The sequence below is a fragment of the Gekko japonicus genome, unplaced genomic scaffold (genome assembly GCF_001447785.1).
Source record: "Gekko japonicus isolate JY-2015 unplaced genomic scaffold, Gekko_japonicus_V1.1 scaffold3823, whole genome shotgun sequence".
Lineage (NCBI taxonomy): Eukaryota > Metazoa > Chordata > Lepidosauria > Squamata > Gekkonidae > Gekko > Gekko japonicus.
The window spans coordinates 38,855-49,017 of NW_015171011.1; the positions used below are offsets into that span (position 1 = coordinate 38,855).

Below are 10,163 nucleotides of genomic sequence, written 5' to 3' on the forward strand. Positions count from 1 at the left end.
GTATAGTCAACAGCTCCATGCATTCCCTGAATGTGTTGGGAAGGAGAGTGAGCCCAAACCTGCTGTTCCACCCACCCATCCCCTGCATCTGTACATGACTGCAGGGTGTGCTCCATGGAGGCAGTGGCTATGGGTAGCCAGTCTTGTCAGATCTTGGAAGCTAAGCAGGGTCGACCTTGGTTATTACTTGGTTGGGAGACCATGTAGGAAATCCAGGGTTGTGATGGAGAGGCAGGCAATGACACACCACCTTGGTTCATCTCTTGTCTTGAAACCCTATGAGGGTTTGCCATAAGTCAGAGGGGCCATGGCTCAGTGGTAGAGCCTCTGCTTGGTGTGCAGAAGGTCCCAGGTTCAATCCCTGGGATCCCCAGTCGAAACGACCACATAGCAGGTGATGTAAAAGACTCCACCTGAGACCCTGGAGAGCTGCTGCCAGTCTGAGTAGGCAGTACTGATCTCGATGGACCCATGGTCTGATCCAGTATATGGCACTTTCATGTGTCCATGTGACTTGACGGCCCTTCCCACCATATGATGGCCAGACACTTTACGATCAGATACAGTGTCTTTAAATGCCCTCCCCAAAGTTGTTTATCAACAGCTGTGTGCTACGATGACGGACAGAAACCTCCATGTTCAGAGGCAGTATACCAGTGGCCGGCAGCCAGCGGCAGCTATGGCCTTAATGGCCTGTTTCTGTGCATCCCGGAGGTGCACCTGGTTGGCCACTGTGGGAAAAAGCATGCCAGACTAGATGGCCCTTTGCTCCGACGGAGCAGGTTGCTCGGTATGTGCCCGTGTTCTCTCGGGGTGCAGGAACGCCTTTGCTTGGCAAACGTCCCCTGAGCAAAGAGGCTGTTTTTATGCGCCGCGGCAGTCCGTCCAGGCCCCTGCTGCTTGAATGCACAGAGACGCCAACTTGGTCCAGCCTGGTGTCTGCTTTCTTTGTCTGCCCGGCTTCTGGCCTATTAGCATAATTGTTACTCCTCTGAGTATGTTTTCACTCGGCCAATTCCCCCCCCCCAGCAGTCAAAGAATTAATTACTCCGAGAAGGGGGGGCCGGGCCCTCTTGAAAAAGAGCTTCACAACTCGGGCTTTTCACGGTTTCCCCTCTCCCGCTGCGGCTGCTCCGGAGCTTGTCAAAGCATTCGGGGCACCGTCGTGGGTCAGCGCATCCCAAAGGGAGAGACAGTGCCGGAGGAACCCTGACACTCATTCCGGAGAGTGATTTACTTGCTGCTTGGGGGAAAGGGGGGGGGCGAAGGAAAATAGCTAGTGTTTGGGGGCAGTGTGATTGATGGCAAAGGGGTGTGTGTCTTGTTTCGAAACAACCCAGTAGTCAGTATCTTCATGGAAATGTTGCTTTTCTCCAGGCTGGATTCAGGTGGGTCCTTGTGTTGGTCTGAAGGGCAAAGTCGGAGTCCAGCAGCACCTTTAAGACCAACAAAGGTTAGTTTGTTCCCTCTAAGCTGAGTTAGTGTGAGCTAAAAGGTTCCCTTGCTCGAAAGCCAGTCGAATCCGACTCTAGGGTTGCGGTGCTCATCTCCGTTTCAAAGCCGAAGAGCCAGCGCTGTCCGAAGACGTTTCCGTGGTCATGTGGCCGGCATGACTAAACACCAAGGCGCACGGAACGCTGTTCCCTTCCCACCGAAGTGGTACCTATTTATCTACTTGCAATTTCTTGCTTTCGAACTGCTAGGTTGGCAGGAGCTGGAACTAGAGATGGGAGCTCACTCCATCATGCAGCATCCGAGTCTCGAACTGCTGAACTACTGATCTTCAACAGCCTGCAGTTCAGTGTCTTAACCACTTGAGCCACCGCAGCTCCATAGTGTGAGCTAGCTCACAGTTTTTTAGCCTCTGGCTCACACATTTTTGCCTTCGCTCAGGAAGGTGGGCTCCAGAGCGAACTAATTGATGCAGCAGCCAAATCGCTCGCTCACAGCTTTAATGCCAGAAGCTCACAAAGTGGAATTTTTGCTCACAAGACTCCACAGCTTAGAGGGAGCATCGGTTCTGGGTATTTTGTGCACATGCACATGAAAGCTTCTACCCAGAATTAAACTTCGTTGGTCTTAAAGTTGCCACTGGACTCCCAACTTTGTTCTAGAGGCTGGCTGTTCATGTTATTACTATTAACCTCAAGAATAATATTGATATTAATAATGGTTTCAGGATGTTAATGACAGTTTTATTTAGGACTGTGTTTGGTTAAGTTTATTAGCAGTCCTGAATTGTGATTTTCAATGTAGTCTTTAGGTTTTTGATGTATTTTATTTTATGTGTTTAATCTATGCTGTGAGCTACTTTGGACTGGCGAACTGCCTCTGAACCTCTCTGGCATTGAAAGCCCCTTTCTGGGGTCCTTATAAGTATTGGGTTAAATGTTAAAAAAAACCAGTTGCCTTGGAAGCACAGAAGCTTTTCAAAGTATCCCCAATCCTCCCCTTTTCCCATTTAAGGGAGAAATGTTGTTCTAACAAATTACAGAGATGGTCTGACTCCAATGGCAACAAGAGAAATAATTTTTTTACTTACAAAAATAGAAGTACGTCTTACAGGACATATTCATGTAGGTCCATTTAATTTATTGTGAGCAGATTAACTTCAAATAAGGTTAACCTGCAACAGCTCCAAGCCCAGGTAAGAGAGAGAGAAGAAGAGAGGTCCTATATAAGATGACACAAGAGTAGAGATGTAAAATTTCCGGAAATGTTGAAGCTCGGGAAAAAAACCGTTTTTTTCCATTTTTTTCGGGGGGAAACGTCCAAAAAAATGAAAAAATGCTACATTAGCACTTCTTTTTTCTTTTCCAGATTGAAAGTCATTCTGTTACTTTAGGAACATAAAATATGACTATGGACATTTTTACTTGACATGAAATTATCACAACTAGCCTATTAAAAATATAGTCTATCCAAACAATTATTACAAACAGAATACCCACCCACATGCAAAAACAAAACCTGAAACCTTTTTCTTTTCTTGTGACAATAGCACCTCCTAAAGGAAGAAATGCATCTTGTTCTTGCATTGGAGAGTTCAGTTTGTAACCTAGGACTTGCTTGTCCTCAGTGCACAGAAATTAGATCAATCTGATACGTATTTTTTAGAAATTATTTGGAAAATATTTAAACACCTTGTCTTAAAGTATTTTATTCATCATGTTAAAATAAAACGTTCCATAATCATTTTTTTTCTTTTCTTTTCTTTTTCCGATTTTTTCCGATTTGGGGGGGGGGACAAAAAAGGCTTCAGGAAAAAACGTTGTTTTCCCAATGTTTCCCGGGTTTTTTCCGGTCCTTCACATCTCAACGCAGAAGGCAATCAAGGGCCAGAGAGGGTGGGGCCAACTGCCAAGTGTACCCCAGTGAGAGAATTCTCATAACCCTTTCTAGGGCTGCCAGGTCCCCTCTGGCCAATGATAGGAAAGGGAGGGGGCTAGATCCAGGTTGGGAAACTCCTGGAGTTTTGGGGGTGGAACCTGGGGAGGACAGGGACTTCAGTGGGGTACAAGGCCACAGAGCGAACCCTCCAGAGCACCCATTTTCTCCGGGGGAACTGATCTCTGTAGTCTGGAGATGAGCTGCAATTCCAGGGGATCCCCAGGGCCCACCTGGAGGCCAGCACCCGTAACCCTTTCCCTCCCAGATCCTCTTGCATGCAGGGTTGCAGGGTTATCCAACAATAAGTCAGCTGCAACTCTAGGGCATCTAGCACACATACACACACACAAGCTGCCCTGAGCTCCTAAGGATGAAAGGCGGCTAATACATCTTTAAAATAAAATAAATGTATTGTTATCTTCACGTATAGTTTGCCTTTCTCACTGGGACCCAGAGTGGATTAAATTTCAGTCAGTCAGGAAGCAGATCACAAGAAAGGATAACATTTGAATCGAGCGGCAAAGATTCTTCGTAAGATCAAGACCAAAAAAAAATATGCAATTGGGCTGGGATTGCAGAATGGATTGGGGTGGGGTGGGGTGGGGTGGGGACTAAAATTGCCAGGAATACCCTGCACAGATGCAAAACTAGTAAAAATCCTGCAAAGAAATTATCAGCTGAAAAGGAACCAGACATCCCAAGCGAAACAAGATCTTTTGATACCTTGCTCACCATGATGACATGATGCCTGGTGGCTGGCTGGGTAGCCACGATTGATATATGCTATAATTACTGCCTTCTTTTGGATTACACATGCCCCAGCAACATCATCGTCACAGGCAGGTCACACACTTTTTGAAGGTCAGGTACGCTCTCATGTATGTGTTGCTTTTGCATTCATCAGCCCGTGGCTTTCATCATGCTGGCAAATGCTCAGAACTGACTGGCTCAGATTACAATTTCCAGACAACTGTGAGAAAATACATAACACAAATGGGCACAAATGTGCTCAGGTCTGGGAGTCGGGCAGGGAAGCAAAATGATTCTGTCTGGCAGACTTGAAGTAACAAACCATGTAGCGTCTCCCACCTCCTAAAAATAGCATCCGTGGAGGATGCGTAGTTTTCTGTGTGTAAATCAGCCCTGCTGACCCAGATGGATTTATAAACACCTCAGGGAGAACCAGTGGGCGGCCAGGGGAGAAGCGTTGCTGGGACCCGTGAGGACGATACTGTCCCCTTTCTCCCCTATTCCATTGCTTACAAACAATATGCAGTTTGAGCCCTGGATAACCCCGACAGTGCCCTGGATAAAGGAGGCACGTATGTATTGGCTTAACTGAACAACAGTTTGCTCAACAAGCTTCTTCTCGTAGATCCAATGATATTACTCTCAGACCTGCTGCTTGTGTACTTCTCCACTACAGCAAACATGCAGCTTTTGCTAGGGGAGCAGAAGATCACACTTATTTGCAAGTCAAAGGCAGGTGCTGTGTTTGCATTAGCTCCGAGACAAATTTCACTCCTGATTTTAGTGACAAACGCAGGATACATTTAGCATCTTCTGTTTTGCCTCCACTAGTAAAATGGGAGAGGGGTATTAAAGCTGGGACTGGTTCGGTGGCTGCTTCACAGAGTAAAGCCACTATAGTGCAATGGTTGGTGTCACAATGGTGGGCTGCCTGGCAACGATCTGCCTGGCTGGGCAGGGCTTGCCCTGTGCCCATCAGCAAGACTCACCTGGGCAGAGCAGGGTGGGATCAGGTGCAGGAAGACTCAGCAAGAGGAGGCCCAGCAGCAGGGCAGCTTTGGCAGTCCGCTACAGGGAGTCTCAGAAGGTGTGGAGACAATGGGCAAGTATGGATGAAGGAGTAGTGGCTCCCTGGGCCCAGGTGGGTTCAGACAGGGCGTGGCTGGGGGGAGGAGGAGCTGGCTAAGGATCAGCGAACAAAGAAGAGGAGGATGGAGCTTAGCATAAAGACAAGGCGTGGGGCTGGGGCTATAAGACGAAAGGAAGTAGAAATGGAAGGGGATTGGCTAGAGTGAGTGGGAGGTCTCAGGCAGGTTCCTAGGTCCAGGGGGCAGGTTACAGTGCTGTATCTTTCCCTTTGCAATGAGTTTTAACCCTGAGGTGCATGAGTCTACCCACACATTCAGGTGTTTGGACTAGCCAAGTTCTAATAGCCTGTGAAAGTAACTAGGCTGGTGCTTTCAAGACCCAGTGGACACCAGGTTTGATGTTATCTCTACTCCTGGAGGGTGGCACAGGCAGAGAAGGATCCTGGAGTCTCATGTTCCAATCCCCATGCTTCACGGAAGCTCACTGGGCGACCTTGTACCAGTCACTCTTTCTCTGCCTAGCTTATCTCATACTGCCTTTGAGAGAATAAAATGGAGGATACAAGAACTACCCTGCTCTCATTAGAGGAAGGATGAGATAAAACGTGTACTAAATAAATAAACAAACCCATCCTCTGTTATCATGTATGAATCTATACCCCATTTTGAACAGTCCAGAAAATTACCATTATAAATCTTTACTTCAAAAATGTGAGAGCCGTCGATTCCATTACTTCAGTCATCATACTGTGGGGAGAGTGTTAACGGAGACAATAAAGATCACTAAGGAGAAAAGATCAAGATTAAAATGTAGAGTTTCTTGATCATGGGGTGCATCAGAGGCTAGGGAAACACCACTGTCTTTTTAGTAAAACATTTGCAAGACCTCATATTAAAACTAGTGACTACAGAATAGATCTTTCTTTATGTCAACAAGCTGTGGATACCGTTCAATGTACATTAATTGCTGAAAAATACAGACATGTCACTCCATTAGGACCTTACTGCTTAGGAATGTGAAATCACCATTAGAAGAAAAGAAGTAAATGCTGTTTCTTAAATAGTATTATACATAAAAACCATATATTTATTTAAATGTGTATGTCCCTTGGTCCTCTAGTTTCTTTTTGGGGGTCCCAAATGTACATTTCATACACAACTCTGCATCCACAACTTGAGCTGCGGTGGCTCAAGTGGTTAAGACGCTGAGCTGCAGACTGTGGAAGGTCAGTAGTTCAGCAGTTCGAGACCCGGGTGCTGCATGATGGAGTGAGCTCCCATCTCTAGTTCCAGCTCCTGCCAACTTAGCAGTTCGAAAGCAAGAAATTGCAAGTAGATAAATAGGTATCGCTTCGGTGGGAAGATAACAGCATTCCATGCGCCTTGGTGTTTAGTCATGCCGGCCACATGACCACGGAAATGTCTTCGGACAGCGCTGGCTCTTTGGCTTGGAAACGGAGATGAGCACCGCAACCCTAGAGTCGGATTCGGGGGGTCCCAAATGTACATTTCTATGCACAACTATTTTCCATCACAACTATGAAAACAGATAATTTTTTGCAAAGAACCCGATATAGACGGGACTCATCTTAGCGATACTGTCACTGTCCTTGGACCTATTTAGCATAGGGATGCCAACCCATAGGTGATGGCTGGAGATCTCCCGCTATTGCAACTGATCTCCAGGCAACAGAGATCAGTTCACTTGGAGTAAATGGCCATTTTGGAAGGTGAATTCTATGGCATTCTACCCTCCCCAAACCCCACCCTCCTCAGGCTTCACACCCCAAATCTCTAGGTATTTCCCAACCCAGAGCCAGCAACCCTAGTTTAGCAAAAAATATGTTTTGAGACATGAGACATTATTCTGTGCCAGGGCACAAGAAGAGAAAAGAGAGTCCACAGCATTGATAATGCACGATTGTGGCTGTTTCCACATTTGCCTGGAAATTACACAAGCTTGTCCCCAAGTGGAAAACACCTTTATCAATGGCAAGGTAGTAAGCAACAAAGCTGTGAAAGACAGACCAGATGAAAAACTGAGCCACTAGGACAAAATTTGAGTCCAGCGGCATCTTTAAGAACAACAAAAGTTATAGTCAAGGTATAAGCTTTTGTGTACATGCATAGATGAGCTATTAATAAAAACTAACTGAACCCATATATTGGTATCTTATGTCTTCAGTCATGGTGTTGGTATAATTAACAGCCTACAGGCATAGTTATTAAACCACAAAGCAGTATGCAGCCAGAAGCCAAGCACCTAGGATCTGTTGACTGTTTTGAATAGGTTCTTTTGAGCGTTTGCACAAGCCTATGTCTTTACTGGAGATAAGCAATGCAGACCAATCCAGAGAAAGGCGCACATCACAGAGGCATTGGTTCATTGGATTAGAATCAGGGAAAGGCAAAGATCAGCTGGGATAAAAAGTAGCAGCGTTTTCATCTTGTGATGACTCACTTGAGGTCACAGAATTAAGGAAGTCAGAACCATATTAATCTCATGGTACCCAGTCTATGGGGTCCTTCTGACCTGGCTTGGCCTGATGTACTTCTAAGACTACATTAGATATGCACTGTTGCTCCTTTATTGCAGTTGGATCATCTTGTCCACACAGGAAAATATAATTGCACAAGTGGGGACCCGTAAGAAACTTGTGGGAGCAGCTATCTCATCCCCCCACCTCTGCTTCTTCTCCTCTCCCCCTATTTCTCTCACATTCTTTCTCCTTCCTTCCACCCCACACTTCTCTCTTTCTCTCCCTCCCCCCTCCATGCCTCCTCTTTCTGCCCCCACCCATCACTCTTTCTCCCCATGTCAGGCCTCCCACCTACTCCCTCACCCACAGGAGCAGTGGCAGCAGCCGCTCTCCAGGAATCACAATGGATTGCCCAAATACAGAAATCAGTTCCGCTTAGGGTTGCCAGCTCCGTGTGTGGAAATTCCTGGAGATTTGGAGGTGGGGCCTTGGGAGGATGCAGTTTGAGCTTGGAAGTAACCTCAACAGTGTATAATGCCATAAACGCCACCCTTCAAAGCAGTCGTTTTCTCTAGAGATCAGTTGTTATTCCGGGAAATCACCAGCTCTCACTTGGAGGCTGGCAACATTAGTTCCCCTGCAGGAAATGACTGCTTTGGAGGGTGGAATCTAAGATATTATATTGGACTGAAGTCCCTCCCCACCTCAGTCCCCACCATTCCCAGGCTCCACCCCTCAAATATCCAGGAATTACCAAACCTGGAGTTCGCATCCCTATCTCCTTCCCACCCAACAGCTAACCTGCCTTTATTTGCGACTCTGTCCCCAGCTTTCCATCTCCTTTCCCCCTGCAGCTTCTACTGAAGAAAACTATGGTCTTTCTCCACAGTGGGGACTAAAGCAGTTTACATTATTCTCTCCTCCTTTTCATCCACACAACAACCCTATGAGGTAGGTTAGGCTGAAAGTATGTGACTGGTCCAAAATCACCCAGTGAGCTTCCGCAGCAAGATGGGGATCTAAACCTGGGTCTCACAAACACTACTCTGAAGCTTTGACCATTATACTACACTGATTTTCATAGGGTGGCTGCTGTTGAACAGTAGCAATCAGCCAGGCCTAGTTGAGTCATGCAAGTCAGGTGATATCAAGTCACTTAGAGGGTGCTGCTAGGCCTGTGTTTGCCAGCCTCCAGGTGGGACCTGGAGATCTCCCAGAATTACAATTAAACTCCAGACAACAGAAATCTGTCCCCTGGAGAAAATTGGTAGACTCTGTGGCATTATATCCAGCTGAGGTCTCTCCCTCCCCAAACTCTGCACTCCTCAGATTCACCACAGAGTCTTCAGGCACTTCCCAACTCAGAGTGGGAAATCCTAGTCCGAGGCCTGGTTCCAAACCCCCTGCTATTTAGCCATTCCTACCACAGAAGGAATCTTCCCCAATCCCACATCCAGTCCTGCTTTTGCTTCCTCCCCTCTCTGTCTCTCTCTGGCTATCTCAGTATCTCTCACTCTTGATGCGGCAAGGCCTGGAGTAGATCCCTGCAATGGCAATTTCAAAAAGTATTGGAGGGGAATTCAACCCTCCCTCAGGGTTTTTTCTTTCTTTCAATTTTTTGGTTTTTTTTCCTGCAGACCCACAGAGTCCCTTGAGTTTGTAGAAAAACCTGTTGGGGGAGAGTGCTCCGTCCAACTGTGGAAATGTATCCATCTGCAGAGGGGACTGTTGTGAATTAGATATATAGATATTATTGCTTTAGTGCAACAATGTGTGAATGCAACCCTGGTTAGACTTGGATCTTTTGCTTAAGCAACAGCTTTGTTTCATATTCTTGTCCCTGCTGTTCCTCTTCTTGCCTTCCTCCCTGTTTGCTGCCTTCCTTAATCAGTTTGTTCATTCCGGCTGGCTATCAATCTCTTAAATAAATATAGCACTTTCCCGTCAGCTACATGCTGCAGCCAGGGAAATTGGTAATGGTGGGTAAGCTGTCTTTTGGATAACTTTGCTTACCACTGCAGAATGCAGAATGCCAACAAACCCCAGGGTCTCCTAGAAAAGCTTGAAAATGACTTGCTCTCACCTATTTGTCTTCTGTTTTTCTTTTAAAGGAGTGAATGTTGCCAGCTCATGAAATCAGTTGTTTTGGAATATGTGTGCCACCTGGACATGGAGCCCAGAGCAGAACCATGAGTGGAGCTGGAGCAAAGAGCTCTGGACCTTTTGGTGGGTCTGGTTGGGGAGCCCAATGCCAAACTGTCTGCTTGTTTAAAAACATATTTTTTAAAAAACAAGACTTCGTGAGAAACAGCCTTGCTCCTTTGCTTTTCTGGCAAGTGACCCAACAGAAGGAAGGAAAGAAGGAAGGAAGAAAAGAAAGAAATCATTCCACCCCCAGTTAGGCTGAGGGTTTCTTTGGTTGACAGGCAGTCTATAAGCAGAGGTCATTTCGGGG

General features: G+C 46.4%; 1 non-coding gene across 1 annotated transcript; it reads left to right on the forward strand.

The window, feature by feature from the left end:
• The first annotated feature begins 301 nt into the window (after positions 1 to 301).
• TRNAT-GGU lies at positions 302 to 373 on the forward strand. The gene has a single exon. It is a non-coding gene; the product is annotated as a tRNA-Thr (tRNA).
• Positions 374 to 10,163: the final 9,790 nt, after the last annotated feature.